The sequence below is a fragment of the Sciurus vulgaris genome (assembly GCF_902686455.1).
Source record: "Sciurus vulgaris genome assembly, chromosome: 11".
Lineage (NCBI taxonomy): Eukaryota > Metazoa > Chordata > Mammalia > Rodentia > Sciuridae > Sciurus > Sciurus vulgaris.
The window spans coordinates 111,529,182-111,548,997 of NC_136472.1; positions in this window are offsets into that span (position 1 = coordinate 111,529,182).

A 19,816-nucleotide genomic window follows, 5' to 3' on the forward strand; every position below is an offset into this window, starting at 1 on the left:
GCTTAGCGACTCTGGCAGCAGAGCACCTAGGAGAAAGCGGAGAGGGCTGACGTCGGAACAGTGAGCAAGAATCAAACCAGGCTTAATTAGGAAAACATGACTTCCCTATTAACGTCCCTGTCCGTGAGATGCTGCTGCTAGGAAAAAAAAAATGCCAAGAAGCTTATTTGTTTTGCAATTACGGATGAAATAAAAAATTACTTGGTCTAATTAGACCTCTTTTACTAAAAGAAGCGTGTAAAATAACCTCAGTTTCATTAGCAACTCAAAATGTACTACTCGGTGTGCTACATATGTTTAAGTGAAATGTGGAGGGTCAATTTGCTATGTAAATTTCCACAAATTTGGCTAAACTAAAACGATTAACCTAATGTGTATGCAAATTAACTTAATTGATAATGACTTTTCTCTAGGAACTTTAAAAGGGGGGAAAGATATATTCCAATTCTAACAATCCTCCAAAGTGTTCCGTCACCCAATAACAAAATGATATCTTGACAAATTAAAGAGAATATAATGAAATCAGATTAATTAATGCCAAGACCAATTAGCACATGCAAAGAAACAAATCTCACTAATAGACAAATCTAGCCATAATTTGAATGAGATTTTTGAAAGCTTTCCCCTGTTTGTCAGTGTGTGAGTGCGTGTGTGAGTGTGTGTGTGTGTTTGTGTGGAATTCCAGCTTTGAAATATTCCCTTTTGTTGAGGATCTAGAATGTTAGAGCTGGAAAGGACCATATAGCCTGAAACACCTACTTAGCCAATTAAGAAACAGAGCCTTGGGAGGTTAATTTATTTGTGCCGGGTGGCAGGGACACACTGGCATGACAACCCCTGGCTTTGCTCTACTGCGCCCTGCCCGCCTGCAGCACCCACTGATGCCTGGAGGCTGGGAAAGCTGTGTGAGGCCCTTCCAGCCCTGGGACTGCCTGATCCTATAGTCTACATTGGAATGTTTACCATATTAGAATGCGCTCGACATTAGAATATACCTATATATTTAAGAATTGAGGGGATTTTCATCTTGAGTCTCTTTTTCTTGACTCTGGCCACCTTTTTTCACACCAAAAGCAATCAAATAAAGTTGCAGAGCCTCAGCTCCCAGGGAGAGCTGTTTCCCTAACCCTGGTCCACCCTGGTCTCACCTTGAACCCCTGCACAGTTAACAACAAATTCTCCAAGCTTATCACTTGGCTCCCGGAGAGTTTCCATCCACCTGAATCTCCCCTCCTCCCTCAGCTAAGGACTCTGGGCTGACAGGCAGAGTTCCAGTTTGGGTTTTATTTTTATTTATTTTTTCTTGTTATTCCAGATGGTTGTTGCTGAAAGAGTGATGTCTGAATTGCTTCCAGTGGGATCCTCAGACAATGGCAGAGTGGAAGGAAAGGCAGCTCTGGATGGAGCTGGGGCACCAGGGAGCAGTCAAACCCCAATCATGCAGACAGAGGCGCCGGGAACAACACAAACAGAGCCCCCAGGCTCCTTCCAGGGACTCTGGACGGGAGCTGCCTCTTTCAGCCAGCCCCAGGCCTTTGGATTCAGCCCCTGCCTGGATCTAGACAGGGTTATGGCACAGCCTACTGGAGGAATAAGAGCAAGTGATAGACTGGGAGTCAGGAGACCCATCAACAGAGCTGACGCCAGGTCACTGACCTTGACCAAGTCACATCCTCCCTCTGGCTTGAGTTCTCTCATTTGTAAACTAGGGAATGGGGATAAGATCTAATAATGCCTCTGGCTGTAGTTCTCTACCATCTGGGTACTGCTTTAGGCTTTAGAATAGCATCAACCCCATAGAGTTGGGAGAGTTGGGAGGATTCTTGAATACATAGATATAAAGTACTCAGAAAGGTACCTGGCACATAGTAAGTGATCAGTAAATATTATTTCAACCTGCCAAATAGTCCTTCACTCTTGCTTGAACACTTCAGGGTGTGGATGGCTACAACGATGGGGTGGCCATAAATGTTTAGCAACCAGTCAGGAGTGGGGGTGAGGCTCAGCTTTGTAGGTTTTGCAGATTACAGTAGTGCAAAAAATCCCACTGTGGCTGACTTCAGGCTGCTGACATGATGTAAAACAGCTCACGAAATTCCTGGAAATTTAACAATTGGTTTTTGCAAGCTGGCATTAGACAGCTGCATGCAACATGGTCTCCGTCTATTTAAACCAGTATCTGCTATACCTCTCACATGTGTAGAAACCAGATATGAGTTAAATATGATGTACTGGTGGCCACCCTCCCATATAACACTTTTTCGGGCCACCACACATACCCACCCATCCACCCCTCTCCCCAGCCCCCCAGGTGGAGCAGTCCATGTGTACTTTGGCAACATAAACTCACATTATCATTAATCTAAGCCAAGCATCATTGAGAAAGTAAATCTGCTGAAAAGAAACATTTATTCATTTTTAACTTCGATGACGTGTACATTAATCACTGCTGAGGATTACCCACTTCATGTACTCGTGGGTGACTCACCTCGTCCTCGTTCCTTCTGTTCCCCTTGACTTTGACTCTGCCTCAATTCTAATGGTCACAGCCTATCTTGGGATTGCCTGAACTTGACATTCCTTCTGCTTTCAGAAAGTTGGTTATTTACCGACTGAAAATGGAGAATGAAAAGAAGAAAAATAAAACACCTTTCCCAGCGGGGGCCATAAAAGACTCATGAAGTCATAAAGACAATTACTGGCAGCCTATATGGAATACCCTCCGTGAGTCATCTGTCTTCTGCTGGCAATAAAGGCACAGAGCAAATTAACCATGAGGGAGGCCACTCCTTACCCTGTAATTAGATGGAGCTGCAAGATGCTTTCTTTCACACTTCAAGTTAGGAAGATCTGTTCTGGCTGTAGGTGGACCTGCCCACTGGTGTGGCCAGGCCTAGGCGCTTCCTTTGGCTGCTGCCCACATGACTCTAGGCCTGGAGCTGTGGGGTTGTGGCAAGGCAGCAGCAGAAACATGGACTGTCCCCTCCAGGCCCTGGCAGTCTATTTAGAGTGGTAGCACATAAAGAATTAGAGACGATCATGAGTGTTTCAAGCTGGCAGAGCTGGCTTTCTTTCCCACCTCATTTTCTGCCTCTTTCCCTTGAGAGCTCTCCGCTCCAGCCAAATTGAATAGGCCCTTCTTTAAGGTCATCGTCTACCTGCTAGCCTCCATACCTTTGCACATGCTGTCCCCTCTGTGTGGAATGCCCCTCCCCTCAAGGCCTTGACTTGCAGAGACATAGTGCAAATATCGTGTCCTTCTGGGTAGGGTTTTAGGCTCTAGAGTAGCATCAATCCCATAGAATCAGGGAGATTCATGAGTAAATAGTTGTAAAATGCTTGGAGTGGCAGCTGGCACATAGTAAGTGATCGATAAATATAATCTTCATCCTGCCAAATGATCCTTCACTCCTGCTTGAACACTTTAGTGTGTGGATGGCTACTATGAAGGTGTGGCCATAAATGTTTAGCAAGTCTTTAAGCAGATTAACTAGCTCCCCTCTCCCTGCAATTCTTTGTGCAAAACTTTTACTTCATACTTAGCACGTTGGTTACAAGTACTTCTCTCAAAATCCTTTTCTTCTCTCTGAATTGCAACTTTGAGGAAAGGAAAGATGAATTTGCTTTGGCATTCTAGTCCAGACTCCACCCTTAATTCCAGTTCTTGGCACAATGCACTTACCCAAGTTTGTGCTCAATAAATGTTATTTGGAAGAATAAAGTATAAGTAATAATAATAACAATACACATTGAACCTTTGATGAATTTAGAAGAATGTGCTCCTTAGACAGGGCTCAGTCGCTGGGAAGGTAGCTGGAATTCCAGGTCTGATCCTTGTATTTGGCATGGGCACTCCCCATTGATTCCTGAGGGGATATGAGGAAGGATCAGGGGGACAAGTCCCTGTATTTCAGGACATCACCCAAGACTGCAGCTCTCCAGAGTGCAGAGCTGGTAATTTGGTATACAAATTAACACTGGTTCACAAGCCCTGTGCTGAAAATAAGTCTGCAGGAAGCAAGATCAATTGCCACTTAAATATAAAAGTTGAGGTGGCGCCCATCCTGTGTCTTCCTGAGTCCAGTGCACAAATAATCAAAACCTTCTTTCCCAGGACACTGTCCAGTGGGCCAGTGCAAGGGATCATGGGAAAGATGGAGTAAGTACAAGTTGGAGCTGGAACATGACCTGTGGCCCCTTTGGGGCAGCGATGAGTGGATAAAAGAGCTATATCAGATGCAAGATGTCCACAGGAGAATTTTCACCATGGGGATATTGGCCCTTTCAAAGGTCCTATTTCCAAAATTATCCCCAAGCTTCCTATAGGACCAGGAAGCAATCAAAGAAAAGCTTTTCAGTTATGCAACAGATGTTTATTGAGTGTCTACCATGTGCCCGGCTCTACTCCCACACTAGAGATACAGTGGTAAATATAGGAGTCGCAGTCCCCTTGGAGCTTACAGTCCACGAGTGGAGGAAGGGAGGGAGGTGAGTATTCAAGTCACTCATGACCACTGCTTAGAAGAATACCTTTGTCATGAAACCCTAGAGTGGGTTCTGACCCAGCCTGAGAGGTCAGAGAAGGCTGCACCGAGGAGGTAGCATTTACATTGAGACCAACAGGGTGTCAGTTTCCCCAGTCAGAACAGGAAGAATGTTCCAGGGAGAGAGATGCCAATGAAAAGGTCTGGGGACAGCTAGAAACTTCAAAAGTAACCCAGTGTGGTCACAAGGGGGTGGAAGGAGAGAATTGGGGGTGGCTGAAAGTTGGGGGCATTTACATCCCTTGCACACCATGGACTTGTCTCTGGGCTTTGGTTTAACGGGGTGGCTGTGTGCGGCTGCACACTGCAAGAGCAGTCGGCCAAGGGGAGGAGAGAGCACTGGAGTCCCACCCACTCTGCTCTCACCAAGTGATGCATTTTGGCACAGGACTGCATCCCCTAAGAGAGGGCATCCTGTCCACATGTGCCAAAGACATCCTCTATTGTCCAAGCCCACAGAACTGTGTCCACCCAGAGAAAGTTCTACTTCAAATTCACACCAAGGTACCTGCTGACAACTGATGAGTGTGCTATGTTAAACAATCCCGAGGTTCCTCCAGCTTTAGCCTCTGCAAGTTCGAGGAAGAAGTGGGTCATTGCATGATGGTGGGAAGGCTGAGGAAATGGAGCCAAACCCAGGCTAGCCCTCCTCAGTTCAGGGTTCTTTCTGGACCACCAAGCAGCCACCATTTCCCAGTCATTCCCTAGCTCCTGAGCAGATGTGAGTATGACATTGGAGCAGGCTGGCCTCCGATGCCACAGTTAGGGCCGCCTTGGGCAGACGGCTTCTGTGGGCCTCACTGGCTCCAAGCCTCAAGCTGTCATTTATTTCAGAGGATGCCCAGGGAGGTAGAGCCCCCAGGGAGGAGGCATTGCTTGCACAAAGTGTCTGTCATCGCCTAAGGGCTATAGCTCACCTGGAGTCAGTCCCCAGCTGGCTGGAGTTGGATTCCCTGTGCTGGGAGGGAACAAGGATACTCTGTCAGATCCCATCCATCAGGGAGTCATGGGGACCACCATAGGCGCAGGTGGCCCGGTGCCCTGCCTCCAGCCCAGGCCCTCAGGGATGAAAGGTGGTTTCTTCTCTTCCCCAGCTCCATGGTCTTACCAGGGCCACTACCCAGAGCCAGCCTCCATCCCCATCTATATCACACTCCTAGCAACACATCCCCAACCTCAGACGTCCAACACGCATTGGCAGGCGAAGCATGTCGAAACTGCCACCCTGATTTGGTGGTTGCAACACAGTAATAATGACAGTTTCCGTCTATTGACTCTACCAAGTGTGGGACCTCGTACCAGGTGTGCGAAGCTGGGGGCTCCATGGAAGCAGACACAACCTCGCCCTTGTGGCATGACTGAAAAATTCTGTGACATTTGGCAACTATGTAACATATTGAGCCTCCTTTTTCTCATCTGTTAAAAAAAAAAAAAAAAAAAAAAAAAAGAGTAGTTTTATGGTAAGGAATTGTGGGCAGGAATAAATGAGATAAACATGGAAATAATTCAATATGGTGCCTGGTCCAAAGCAAATCCTCCATAAATGTTGACTGTTGATGCTAACCCCTGTTTACCAGGCATCCTGTGCTCCAGGCTCCAGGCTGCAGGACTTACGAACATTTCGCTATTCAGTCCTCACCACAGCCAGATGAGGCATATGGCACAGGGAGGAGGTGAGAAAGCCAGGCCTGTGTCTGCAAACCATTTAACTGTAGTGCCCACTAGGGCTGGTACCTCAGGGCCACCATCTGCTTTCTGAGGTACTAGTTTTGCACTCAAGTTCACTTAGCAGTCCTTGAGAGAAGGGACTCCACAGTGAGAAAAGAGGCTGGTGGGCCTCAGTCTTCTCAATAAGTTCCTAGGGCAAGAGCTGTTATTCTGAAAGGCTTTTAGTTGATCTGGGATGTTCGCCTTATCCACATCTGAGCCAAGGGAGAAGCAGAGGAAGTCTGGAAGTGGGAAAATTGGGGACAGGGTCAAGGCTTGGCCCCTTGCCTGTTAGTCATGTGACCTTAAGCAAGATAAGGAAATGTCTCCAATATTCATTTTCTCCATCTGTAAAATGGGCTAACAAGATTCTGCCTTCTCAGAGCAGATCTGAAGAAGAGTTTGGATATCGAGCTTCTCTACATAAAGAAATATGCAATCATAAGGAACTGTCATTAAGGGCACTTGTTCAGAAGAAATAAATTAAGTAGTAAATTTAGTAGTAATTAAATAAATTAAGTAGGAGGACCACAGTTTCATTGAGCACATGAGTACTGCATCCCTGCTGTATCAAAGGCACATATTTAGATTCAAAGGGAAGACCAAGAGAAGGAATAAAATGCCTACAGGGTTCTGGGGGGCTCACAGGGTAGAGGCAGAATTTTAGTGAGGGGTGTTTGCACCAAGATTTCGAGAAGAGAAGGAGGTTGATGAACAAGATGGTGGGGGTGAGAGCTACAAGCAGAAGACAGATTGAGCAAAAACCAGGGGCAGGCAGAGTGCAGAGGGGCTAAAACACAATGTCTACATAGGAGGGTGCAGGGGAGAGGCTGTGAACCTGGCTCAGTTAGAATCTCATTAGACAGATGCAGAAACTGAGTCACAGAGCAGCTACAGAAGTCGTGCAGCAAGTGAGCGGTGGTGCGTTGGGCTAGGGGGTCTGGTTCCAGAGTCCATGCTCCAGACAACCCAGGACCCAACCTCAGATGGTAGCTATGGAAAGAGCACCCAGAAGGGGGGTCTGCAGAGACTGGGGCACCTTATGGAATGAGAAGATGAAGAGATTGAGAATCTGCATGGGAGGCATTATTAGATCCTACTTTACAGACTAGGAAGCTGAGGTTCAGAGTGATGAGAGACTTTTCTCCAAGTTGCAGCTGTGAGCGGCACAGACAGGAGTAATACCTATATTGGTCAGCTTCCCAAGCCCAAGTTCTGCTCACTCAGGTGAGTGAGTCCATCTACCAGAACCAATCATCACAAGTCATGCCAAATGTCCCCGAGTCCCTCCCAGGGCATACTGGCAGCATTCCTGGCTTGGTGGGCACACAGGCTAGCAGGATCTGCTTGGGCAGCATTGCACTAATGGCCTGTTTAGTGTCCCAGAACCCTGCAGCTTCCCTAATCCCGGGCCACTGTGATTGGGTGTTCAGAGGGTCCTTTTCTCTTCACCCTTGGGATGGGCGGTAGCCTTCCAGCACACCTGCTCTGCCTCTGCTAAGCACTGGAAGGTGTGCAGCCCTGCGGCTCTGTTCCCCTGGTCACAGGGTGGGCTGCACTTTTCCCCCTCCTACTTACTAGGGCAAGGGAGTGTACATAATGGAAAGAACTTGGGCTTTGGGGGCGAGCCAACATAGGTTTTATTCCTGGCCGTGACACTCATAAGCTATGTAATCTGGAGAAAACCCTTTCATCTCTTTGGACCTCAGCTTCCTAGTCTGTAAAATAGGAGCTAATAATGCCTACCATGCAGAATGGGGAACTCCAAGGGTCAAAACCAGTTTGGTAAGTGCCTACCCCAAGTCTCTCTGTATGACAGGCCTCCTTCCTGAGCCCTTCTCTCAGCCTGGTGTTTAGAGAATCCGCTCAGTGGTATTTACTCTTTGCCCAGGGCTCCAGCCCAGATAAAGGCAGGTAGCTTCAGGCCTCACCCCCAAAGGCACAGACAATTGGAGAGGTCTCCTAGCAGCCTCCGAAGACCATAGATTCATCTCCAGCTTCCAGAGAAGCCCTTTGATGTGGATGCGACCCTGGCCCGCAGTCTCATTGCTTATGAAGAAGGTACTGAAAGATTTATGGTGGAGATCCGTGTGGGACATAGCAAGAGGAAGGCAAGCAGGATTGCAAGAAAGTGCACGTGCCCCAGGACAGAGCAGCCTAAGGAGAAGAGAAATGATTATAGACCTCTACATGTTAACAGAGGCATGAGCAAGACCCCATCACCCCAGCCAGCCAACTAGTCAGCCACCTCTTGGGATACCCAGGAAGCGGAGGAAGGGGTACACACTGTGTGCAAGTGACCCTTACCTATAACAGTTCATTTGACTTCATGGCAATTCTGTGTAGGCTGATGAGGAAACCAAGGCCAGAGTGGTAAGATAACTGGTGTGGTGCCATACAGCATCACAGTCACCAAAAAAAGAAGCCAATATTTGCATTGGGTCTTGAAAGATGGATAGGATTTCCACAGACAGGAGGCTGGCTTGGAAGGAACCCCAGGGCTTCTGGACAGAGCCATAGCACAGGCAGAAAGCATCGGATGAGCAAAGAGAGGGAGGCTGACAATGAACCAGGTGTCACTCAGGAAGGGGCCTCCCAGGTGGACATGTCTAAGTGGGGAATTTGCATGCATTAGTAATTCTTGAGTTTTAATGCAGGCAAAAGAGAAGTAGGAATAAGAAACTCAAAGAAGAAAAAACTGAATTATTACAAAGCCTGGTGACCAAATGTTCTCTTCCATGAAGGTGGGTGGTGACTGAAGTTCTCCCAGATTGTTTTCCTGAGATTCCATCTCCATGCCCAGCTGGTCTAATCCTCTCTCCATGGCTTCATCTTCTATCATTACCTGCAGGGCCTTTGCTTCAAACAGTTCTTACTGTCGCCCACATTTCCAAGTCCTGCTTCTACCTTCTCTCACTGAGCATTCTTCTCTTTCTTCATTTACGAAATGCCACTAATCCCAACTCTGTCCCAAGATTGTTTCAGAATTCGACGAGATGACTCATTCTCATAATCCATATATATTTTGTGAGCATGATGAACACCCACTATAAAGAGGCACTGAGCCAAGGACCAGAGGCCCTATGGCCTATAAGTTGGAATGTGACTTCAGAGAGCTCTCAGGCCAGTGGGGAAGGCAGACAAGTCCATGGGCTTCCTGAGCACACTGACAATTTCTACCATGTAATGGGGAAAATCAGGGAAGGTTCTCTGGAGGAAGTGGCAGCTATGCTGATAACCGAATAAGCAGAACCTGGGAAAGGGTAAGAGTGTTCAAAGCAGAAGGGACAGAATCTGCAAAGGTTTGTGGCCGTGAAGAGCATATGACACCAGGAGGAACTCTGGTTTGTATGGATGAAGCATAGTCATGGGGGGGTGGGAGGTCCAGGGGCAGCCAGTGAGGAGCCAAGGGGGAAAGCAAGGTCTCCATCCCAGAGGCTTCAAGGCCAAGGTCTTTGACTCTGGCATGCACCATGGACTCCTCGGGCAGTCTGGTGAAGCAGTTGGACTTCTTCCCAGAATAATATCTTTGAATGCATAAAATAAAATACATAGGATTACATAGGAAATAAATTTTATTGAAGTGCAGTTATGAAAATATTTTTGAAAAACTAATTTGAGATATAGTAATATATGAGCTTTTTATTAACACATTAAATAATAAGTAGTAGTGGCAGGTCTAATTACACAATTTTGAAGTAGTGCTGAGAGAAAACAATATTTCAAGATAAGTGTAATAACTGTAATATGATGTAAAAATACCTGTGATTTCTATTGGTGACAAAAATCACAGTTACTACCAAAATTGCCATGGGTTAGATGCTAGGAATGGTGACTACATTCATAATTAAAGGAAATGCTAAACTTCAGTTGGAGTTTAGTGAAAATAAATTTTTCCCCTCATCTATGTTTATGTTCCCTGGCTTTAAAGACTTGTTGAGGAGAGTGTAGTGTACTTGATCTGGAGCTCCTAATAAGTTTTTTCCATGACCATAACCCCCTCGCAGGCCTCAGCTCCTACAGCTTGCCCACTAGACTACTCCTTTCCAGCTATTCCCTGACCATAGTAAGCATGCAGCTGCCTCAGGATATTGACATATACTTTTTCCTCTGCTTTGGTTATTGGTCTCAGAAAAATTCATGTGTATCCCTCCCTTCCTTCTTTTAGGACTTGGCTCAAATTCAAGAGACCTTCCCTGGCCACCCTATTAAATAGTGACATCCACATTCCCCCCTGTCCCCTACTTTATTTTCCTCATTAACATTTCCAAAACCTGACATTTGGGTCATTTTGTGTGTTGCCTCTTTGGTCCACTAGATTGGAAGTTCCCTATTGGCACAGACTTCGTCTACTTTTGCTCACGATGGTGTCCCATCACTTAGAACAGTGCCCATCCCACAGTTCACCCTGGGAGACTCAGTCCCTTCTCACTTCTATTTATCCTCTATCTCTGAAGTCCACACCACTACTCCAACCTTCTCTGAACGTCCTTGGGATACCTAGCTGTTGGAGATGGAAGCTATGCCTTGTCTTTTTGACGCCCCTGGATATGGGGCAGGCATTTGTTAAGAGGTCAAAAACTCACAGAACAGCAGGCCTAGGAGGCTGGGTGAGTGGACGGAGCTGGCTGGGTGAGCCTGGGGAAATCCATATATCTATATTGGGGCTAAGTGGAGATATTCACATCATAACCACCAGAAGCTGTAAATGTAAGTATATTTGGGAAAGGCGTCTTTACAGATGCAATAACATTAAGGATCCTGAGACGACGAGTCATCCTGGTTTATGAGTGTGGCCTGCAATGCCATCACATTGGAGAGGTGACAGGGGTGACCCAGACAGACATACAAATGAGAAGGCCAGAGATGGGAGTGATGTAGTCACAAGATAAGGAGCACCAGGAGCTACTCCGGAAGTGGGAAGAGGCGAGGAGCTTCCCTATAGCTCCCAGAAGGAGCACCGCCCTAGCACGTTTTGGACTTGTAATCTCCAGAACTATGAAAATTCAACATCTCTGTGGTTGTAAGCCACCCAATTTGTAGTCATAATGACCCACATCTAGGCTTTCCACTGGGACACATAGTTCTAAAAGTAGATTTTCTATTTTCTCCTAAAATAAACTGGAAATTCAAATTCTTATATGAACTCTCCTGATTCCTAAATGGCAGTCTGGGTTCTTGGTTGCAAGCCCAGGAAGACGGGTATGGGGTGGAAAGGGATCAACATCCACAGGTGGCTGGGCCCTGTAGCTCCTCACACTCCACCCTGCCCGCCTCCCCCTCCCAGGCTCCATTTGTCACCATCCCCATAAACCCCCGACAGGCTTTGTTTCCACATCACCCAGCATGCCCCCCCACCGTCATCTCTCATTTGGCAGTGCTGGTAATAAATACTTTATTGGAGGGACTTTGATGAACTCAAAAGAACAAAACTTGAAGAACAGGCAGGATCCAAAGGACTCAGGGCCTGCCATCCCCAGACCACACAGACACTGCTGAGAACACTGAGGACACTCGTCACTTGTGGCCATATCTTTGGCAGCCACCAAATGCCAACATCAAGGTCACTCAGAAAACATGTGGCCCAGTGGGCTTTAAACCTGGCAGCCAGGCCCAGAGCCTGAGCTGGTTGCCAATGGGATAAACACATCTGGTGATGCTTTGCACATCTGCACAGGTGTGGGTGCTGGGCATTCCAGATGGGTGCAGAGGCTTTCTGGCTGCTGTCTGGGACCTGCTGGGAGAATGGATTTGTGATCAGACCACCAGATCCAACTACAAGGACACTCAGCCTACTGTGCGCAGGGCAGGCTGTCAGCCTCCCCCTCTCTTCACTCCTTTTTCCTTCTCTTCTTTCATTTCTTCTCTCTTCTAGTCTGTCCTATCCCATCCATCCCATCCTATCCAATTTATCCCATTTTACTTTTATTCTGAAACAAGTGATGTTAAAGTAAATGATTGCCCATACATTTAAAGATTTAGAAGATACACAATTTAAGAACTCACTTAGAGATAGATTTTCCCCAAAATCAAATTTTAAGCATTGGGCAACCTGAGTTCCCTTCTAAGCTGATTTCACTACGGGGTCATAAACCTCAATTTTAGCACCATTGCACTCGAGTTATTGATTTCATTAAAAACAAACGAGAGAGGGCGGGAATGTAGCTCAGTGGTAGAGCACTTGCCTCTAGCTGTCAGTTCAGCCTCTAGCACTCCCACCCCAAATAGACAGCCAATGGTACTGGAACAAAAAAAAACTGTTTTGTGCTGGACTCCATCCATGAACTGCCAATTTATGGCCTTTTCTTTAAAAACTTGATACACTGATTAGTGAATTGGTCGACTCAACTGCAATATGGGAGGAGGCAGGGAGAACTTCTTTGGCTTAGATTTTAATGAAAGCATGAACTCTAAGCATCTAGTACAGTGCCTGGCACACAATAGGTGCTCAATAAATATTTAAGGGCAGCTGAAAACTGACAGTTTTCCTTAGTTCCCTGGTTCTGTTGCAGGTCTCACTGGAGACGGGTATGGGGTGGAAAGGGATCAACATCCAGGTGGCTGGGCCCCGTAGCTCCTCACACTCCATTCTGCCCGCCTCCCCCTCCCGGACTCCATTTATCACCATCCTCATAAACACCCAGACAGGCTTTGTTTCCACATCAACCAGCATGGCCCTCCCCCCCCCCCCCCATCTCTCATTTGGCAGTGCTATTTGTTAAACTGCAAAAACATACAAAACACGGCTCTGTGGTTATAGGGTACAAGGAAGGAAAAGATGGAAAAGGGGGAGAGAAAAAGAGACGCTTTTTCAACTTTGCCTCTAATGTCTTCGTTAATTGAACTCATCAGCTAAAATCATTTGTGGAAATAAAAAAAAGAGAGAGAGAGAGAAAAGGAACTGATCATATGCAGGAGAAATAACTCAGATGTGAAAATCCTTCAGACTAGGAGATTGCACTATTTATTCACCCAAGTGTCCTGCTGTGTCTCTGAAATGCAGTGATTTAATGAGGTGCTGCAAAGGTATTTGTTATTAAGAAATTCTGTCTCTGCTTATTCTCCTCTGTGTGATTAGGACGGAGCCCGGCGGAAGCTCCTAACCGGCACGCTATTAAAGATTTAGGAGGCTGCTGCTCTCCCCATTGCCCCCCTCTCACAAGCGCCTTTTGAAATGGTTCCAAAATTAAATATTGTACAAGCCGATCAGCCTTGTTTAACGCAGATGCTGAGTGAGATTTAAAAAGAAATTAGAAAAGCATTTGTGTTAACAGATGTTCTTCCTTCTCTCTCTTGGAGCTGAGATGATTGGGGCTGGGTCCCTCCCGAGTCACGCAAGAACCAAGAGGCATGAGCCCCAAATTGGTAGAGAGAGGGGCCGAGCAGGCTGAAGGAATCTGAAAGGGGCACCTGGGCCCTCAGCCACTGTGTTAGTGAGGCCCCATGGGACACTGCAGGAAGCAACAGAGCAAGCCGCCTGGCTGCAAGGTTTTCCCCAAAAGTGCCAGGATCTTGCTGGGTGGAGTCTCTCCCAAGGTGAGGGCTTTCAGCAGGTGTTCTCTGGGAATCTGCAGCCACGCAAACACCATTACCCAGAGCTTCTGGCGAATCAGCAGTGGAGCAGATTTCTCTGTTCCCCAACTCACTCAGCTGTTGACCCTGGCAATCAAGTGCTCCTGAGACCTCTAATCCAGGCCCTTCATTCACACTAAACCAGCTCTGATCCAGCTCCCCAGTAAGTTAGATGCCCACTTCCTTTCTCTTCTACTGTTTCTTTCCTTTAACTCTAGTTCTGGTGTCTATTTGTGCTTGGTAAATTCTTGGTAAGTTCTGGCTGATGTCTTAAATCTTTCTTGAATAGACTTTTTGCTCTGTTGACTCTGAATAAATGGGGGCTGTCCTTCCTATGAACAAAATCATCCAAGTGTCCTGCACGCTGAGGCTTCTGATAGCACCTATGCCTGCTCTGTGGTTAGATCCCTCGACCTCCTCAAGGCACGGAGTTCAGTCATGGCAGTATTAGGAAGGGACAGAACTGGAACTAGAGCCAGGGCCCCTCACAGTGAACTGTCCTTTCTGATTTGCTGCAAATATGGAGTGATATTGTTTCAATCCTTGCAACGTTGGTCTTATTTGTTGTTGGGGAGACACGAGACACAGAGGTGACTTGTTCGTGAGTGCCCAGAGCCACAGAGACAGAATCAGACACAAACCTCCTCCCACAGGTCCCACGGGGTGCTCCTCCCAGTGGTCAGCCTACTGTTCCCCCTACAGGTGTTTATCAAGCACCTGCTCACTGGCTGTGCAAGAGGCACTGAGGATTCGGAGAGGAACAAACTGGACCCTCCAGGAGGCCCCCATGTCTGAGAGGAAGCAAACTGTGCTTAAATAGTGACAAAAGGATTTTCAAGAAGTGGGCACTGGTGGGAGTGTGTAAGAAGAGAAGTAGAAGTCTGCCTCCACTGGCCCTGAGGTAAGGTGACCGAAGAAGTGATGCCTTTCACCACAGCCAAGACACTAACTGCAGAGCGGGGTCCAGGCCTGCTGCTGGCCATCCCTACCACCCCGGGGCATCTTCGCCATATCCAACCGGCTCCTAGGGGAGTGATCCTCTGGGTCCCTCCCACCAACCCCCGCCCCATTAGTTGTCAAACACTGACCTTCTTATCCCATCCCTACCCCCAAACATGGATGGCCTCCACCTCACCATCCCCACCATATTGGGTCATTTCTTCTCTGCATTCCCAGCCCTGCATGCCAGCCCCAGGAGCAAGGAGAAACGCAAGCAAAAATGAGAACCCGGCAAGTTCCTAATGAACACTCTTGGGAAAAGCCGGACCTGCCCCGCACACAAATGAAGAAAGGCACCCAGAGTCACAGAGTCTTCCTCCTTGTTGTTGGCTGTGTGAGGTTTTGCCATCGTCTGAGTAACTGGCAGAGGGCGGGGTGGTGTGCTGACATGGAGGTGGCTTTGCACCAGGCTGGGTGGGGCAGGGGTCTGAATGACAGTGACGCTAGAATAAGCTGCAGGGCCTGGACAAAGCTCTCCATTCTCTGGGTCTTATCTGTTCATCTGAAAGTGAGGAGTTAGTCCTATGCCACCTGAGATCTGGTGACTCAATTGTCCTATCAGGCCTCTCCCTGCACCCCAAGGCCCTCCCCTTGTGCTGGGGAGTTGGGCCAACAACTCCAGGCAGGCACCCTCCTCTTCATCTATGTCAGGGCTCACTCTCCTCTTCCTTGGCTCTAAAATACCTCAGGGGGTATCAGAATCACTCAGTGAGCTGTCACTAAAGGCAGGTGACTGAGTGCCACCCGCAGATTCTGGACCCCAGCATCAACTTTGCTTATCTCAGCTATTGTAGTGGCCTAAAAACATGGAGAACGCTTAACAAGTTAGGAGGACTAGAGGTCCTCCCTGGAGGCACAGCGGACCCTTCTGGGTGTTCCTTCTTTGGGTCCTCCTACTGACACCTCTGGAATTCCATAATAGAGCCCAGGGCAGGGAAGAATTAAGAAGCAGTAAGATTCTCAAGCTCCTGTATGTGCTTTCTTCTAATCTAGATTACCTTGTCTCCTCAATCTCTCTTCTTCAAAGAGTTCTCCCATGAGGTCTTCCACAACCCCCACCCCAGCCAAATCCATCGATCTTTCCACAATGATTGCCCCTTACACATCTGTCACCCTCAGTGCCTCCTGTCTTGCCTTTTAGTTAGCTGGTGATGTATCTGCATTTCTCTCTAGACCATAAATTCTCTAAGAGGGAAACTGTGTCTTATTCATCTCTTTATCCTCCTGACACCAAAGCCTTGCATAGTGCTTTGAACATAATAGGAGTTCAGAGTCTTTAGTTGGGGAAACAATAGTCACACACATGAAATGAATAGAAGACCATATGATACATCATTTCAGAGAGGCAAAATAGCCTTAGCCTAGGAGTCAGGAAGGTGGCATCCCGGTTCTGTACATTCTGAGCAAACCCAGAACATCTCCAGGTCTTGGCTTTTTCATCTATAAAAGCAGGAGGCTGGATTCAACCATCTCTAGGCTACTTTTCCACCTCTCATATTTTGTTTCTCTCATTCCAAGCCTCCAATTGCCTCTAGACATTCAAAGAAGTAGCCCAGACTTGAAGATTGAAACAAAAATCACTGCTTCATGTGTTTGCAGCTTGGGACATGACTAGAAAAGTACCAGGACACTGGGAGTAGAGGTTTCCCTTCTCTTAAAAAAATTAAATCAATAAACACACACGTGTTGGCACACACATATCCATCACATCTGTCTTTGTCTATATTAAATCTCTATTCTCATGCTCTGCAAAATCAGGACGTCACCAAGTTAACACCAACAATGTCTTTGAAGTGGACCAAAATGTACCATGCTAGTGGGATTATATTTTAAAAGTCTCAGGATACAAACTGTTCCAGAGATGAAGTTCTCTGCCTTTGTCTGAAGAAGAACAACAAAACACACGGAAACTTGTTTGTGTACTAGTAAAGACCTGCAGCCTCAGGTGCTTTCTGGACAGGGAAATCCTCAAGCTGAAGTCCGGGAGGTATAGTCTGGCAACCAGTGTAGAGATGAATGAGTTATGGTAAAGGTGGCTGGTTGTTTCCCAATAGATCTTTTCTTCTGTTTTCTTAGTAAAAGAGCAGAATCTTGACCTTTAACTAGACACCTAGATAAAAGATGACATTTTCAGCCTCCCATTTAACTAATGTGATCATAGACTAAGCTCTAGCCAGTAAGTCATAAGTAGTATACGAAACCTCCAAACGTGTTCTTAAAAGGAAGGTCCTCCTCCTTCCAGCTGCGGGATGTACTGGGTAGAGCTCCTGGGCACCACCTTAGACTACAAGGTGAACTTGGGAAAGAAGCCTCCCATGGCAAAATGACATCACAAAGAATCTTGGTCTCTAATGCTATGAAGTTGCCATACTTCATTTATTTTACATCAGAGTGGTCTTCCATATTGATTTTCATTTATTTCCCATCTGATTTGCTTGTTTCTGATTTATTTTTCATCAGAGAGTAGTCTTATATTGTACAATCATGGTTTGGGGGTGTATGCTACTCAAACCAAGTCCTAATTGATACTGCAGATGAAATGGACAGGACACTGGACTGGGAGAATCCTGGGTCTGCCATTAGAGAGTTGGCTATGACCTTGGGCCAGGCTCTACATTTTTCTGGCCTGAGTTTCATTATCTATAAAATGAGTCCAGGCAGAAAAGGGAATGAATTACAATCTCAAAGGTCCCTCCAATTTCTAAACTTTGTTCAAATCTCAAGATATTCCTGTGACCTGGCATTGACCAGTTGGAGGCCCTGCTCTGAAGTCTACCGTGAGGATATTTTCTTACACAAAGATGCCATGAATATGTCTAGGGCAAGACACCACCAGGGGCACTCAGGAAACCCAAGACAACAGACTTCAGTATCAGATCAGCTCAACCTTGTGATCTACTAACTCTGGGACCTTGGACAAGTCACCAATCCTCATTCTTAAAATGGGACAAATTATACCAAATATCACAGGAATTTCTGGGTAAATTCATAGGTATGCAAACATCAAGCTCTCCCAGGACATCAAAGTGGCACAGTTCATCTATGTAGATTGTGCCAAAGCAAACTGGATGCCTGGAGAAAATGCCAGTTACACTGGGCAAATGTCCTCGGTTCTCATGGGTCCCCAGGATGGGACCGCCATCTGCATTGAGTCCACACAATGTTAATGGAGAAGGACAGCCCAGGTTTCATTTCTCTCCATAATGGAAAAGAAGGGGGAAAATCACAAAGAGAGAAAGAGATAAAATTGAGGAGCTGAGATTTGGGTTTGTGAGCACTTGGGCAAGAAAACAAATATCTTTATTGGCTCTGGACAGTCTGCCAATCAGCTACAAAATTACCAGCTTCTCTCTCCTCCCAGAAGGGCCTCGCCGCTGCACACAAAAGCTGCCGAAGGAACTTCGGGACCTGGAGAATAAAAGCCCCTCTCTGCCGAGCACAGACTGATTTGCAATGCATTGCTTTAGCATAATTTCCCAACTCTGCAACCACACAAAAGCATTTCTGTCCCTATCTATGAGTTTAATAATTTCTATTTCCTACACCTCACATTCATAATGCATCCTCCCAACATGGGCTTGGGCTGGGCGCTGGCCTCGGGCCCCGGGCATGTCAGCCGCCCTTTCTAGAAGCCCTGGACTGCAACATCATTTATAAGACATTTATTTATCTTCCCAGGTGCAGCAGCAGAAAGCAGGCTGCCTGACCTCCTGGAAATGTAACTTGTGCCTACCTTGCCCTTCACAACTTTTTCTTTTCATTTTGTTAATTAATTAATTAATTAATTAATTTCATACAGCACCTACTTTGTGGGAGACATTGTTTTGGGCATTCTGAAACTGTTTTCTTATCACCAATTGCACAGCACTGATAAAGTGATAGAGATGTTGATATAGTATAGATAGATATTGCATAGATAGTACATGTATATCATATCCATATATATACACATACATATGTAGTCATGCATTACTTAATAACAGGGATGTGTTCTGAGAAGTGCATCCTTAGATTATTTCATCATTGTCTACATCATAGAGTGTACTTAGAAAAACTAAAATAGCTACAAAGTCACTAGGTATGTATGGGGCCACCATCATACATACAGTTCATTGTTGATCAAAATGTCACTATGTGGTACATACCCACATCTAGAGAGAGCAAGAGTTGAGATTCAATATGAGAAATGCACTTGACCATGACTCTGTGAGTATTGTCACCAAGTCTATTTAGGTTCATTTTTGTTAAACCTAGGACTTGATGATACCTGAACATAAGAAGAACTCAATTATAGTTGATGGATATTGAGTGAAAATATAATGAATGCCAAAACCAATAAGTGTAATAGAAAACAATTGGTTTGGTTTGGTTTGGTGGGGAGAAAAGCAAGGGAGGAGCAGGTTACAGGAGCCCTTAAAAGCAAAAGTTGCTATGAAGCTGGCCCTTATAGAAATTAGTTGCACAGAAAAAAAGGGCTTCCAGAAGACACAAGAATAACAGGGTATAAAAGATATAAAGGCCCTGGGGCTGCTTAAACTGGGTAGGAAAGCAAGCTACAGGAATATGTCAGCCCCAGTGATGCTGGTCTCACTCCCAGCAGGCCAGGAATAAGAGAGAAGTCAGATAAGCCCACGTTTAAGTTTCAGTTCCATCACTTACCAGCTGCAAGCCTGTGGTCAAGACATCAAACCCTGCTGAACCTCCGTTTTTCCACCACAGAATACAGTCATTACCAGTACTTCAGCTTCCAAATGTGTTATGAGGATGAGGAGAGATGGTAGCACACATAAAGTGTGGAGTACAGCACCAGGCATAGCAGGTTGGTAGGTTTCAATTAGAAGCCAGAACCTGCTTTTAGAGGGAGCCTGACAATTCTGATTCAGGTGTATATTAGTCAAGGTTCTCTAGAGAAACAGAACCAATAGGATATACGAGAAATATACAGAGAGAGAGTTACCACGAGGGATTAGCTCCTGCAATTTTGGAGACTGAGA